Raw genomic sequence first — 1,298 nt, forward strand, 5'->3', positions numbered from 1 at the left:
CTAACCACAAGGTCAGCAGTTGGGCACCACCACCCACTCCGTGGGTAGAGAGAAGGATTTCAACTCCTATAAAGAGTCACGGCCTCAGAGCCTCATGGAGACAGTGCTACCCTGTTCTACAGGGTCATTGTGAACCTGAATCCACGCAACGGCAGGGAGTGTGGAGGTACAGTTTTCCCCAAACTGTAGGAGTTAACTAGGTACATGTCTATCTCTTTATGCTTCTCCAAACCTTCCTCTACCTCTACATCCGTGCAAAGATGTTCAAGGAGTTAACGTCTTGTTTGGAGATTCTAAGAAGTGTTGCTGGTGAAGGTTGTAAAGAAAGCAGAGAAAGGAAGAAAAGAGGAAAAGCCGTGTGCCCCCATGTTCACTGTGGCGCCCTTAGAAACACCCCAAGAGGATAGCGACCACCCAAATGCCCATCAGCAAACAACAGAGAGACCAGATGCACCCTATCAGTACAGTGGAGTACAGGGTTATTCAGCTGTAAAGAGAAATGGATGCCTGCGATGGCCCGGATGAGCCTTAAAAAGACATTGAATTAAATAAGTCAGAAAGACAAATATAAACAGTTATGCTTTCACTTGTAGGAAATAACTAGAAGAGGAAAGTGCCTAGAGACAAAAGTATCACTGATTACCGGTGTGTGTGTGTGTGTGTGTGTGTGTGTGTGTATTTAGGGAGAGCTCTTGCTTAAGGAATAGGGGGTTTGCGAAGTGTAATGGCGAATGCAGCTCACGTCACTGAATTGTACCCTCAACATGGTCTAAATGGCAAATTCACTATTATAAATATCTGACCACAATAAAGGAAGAAGTGAAAGAAAGGGAGAAAAAAAGGAAATGGGGGAGGTGAAGAGACAGAAGTAGCTACTAAGCAATCACACATATGGAACCCAATTTGAGGCAGTGTTCTGGGTCACCCTAGGGTCAAATACAGGGTGCTCATCAAACGCTCACGTCCTCCCATCACCCAGTAATGCTCTCCCCCCACCGTCAGGAAAAGAACTTTAGGTCACTCCCAAATACACTGGTAGGGGCAGTTTCTGACAACCAGGAGAGGCGCGCTCTCGTGAGTGCTGCTCTGGGAAATGCCCACGCAAAGTTCAACCCAGAGATTCTTTGCATAACTGGAAACCCAAAAGACCAACGGGCATGGCCTTCTCCACGGCGGCGGCGGCCAGTTCTGTCTGCGTGTGCCACAGAGAGAGGAGACAAGATGCGGATCATGAGGGGTGGGCAGGGTCTAACTCATTCAGATCCACATCGACTCCACTCACTAATAACTGCTCACGC

At 47.8% G+C, this 1,298-nt stretch overlaps 1 protein-coding gene across 1 annotated transcript in view; it reads right to left on the bottom strand.

Moving 5' to 3' along the window:
- Window positions 1–1,298, bottom strand: part of TNIP3 (TNFAIP3 interacting protein 3) — a 65,593-nt gene that overhangs the window by 12,048 nt on the left and 52,247 nt on the right. The window lies entirely within an intron of this gene.

Source organism: Echinops telfairi, unplaced genomic scaffold (genome assembly GCF_000313985.2).
Source record: "Echinops telfairi isolate 266 unplaced genomic scaffold, ASM31398v2 ScPeMD7_33;HRSCAF=127, whole genome shotgun sequence".
Classification (NCBI taxonomy): domain Eukaryota; kingdom Metazoa; phylum Chordata; class Mammalia; order Afrosoricida; family Tenrecidae; genus Echinops; species Echinops telfairi.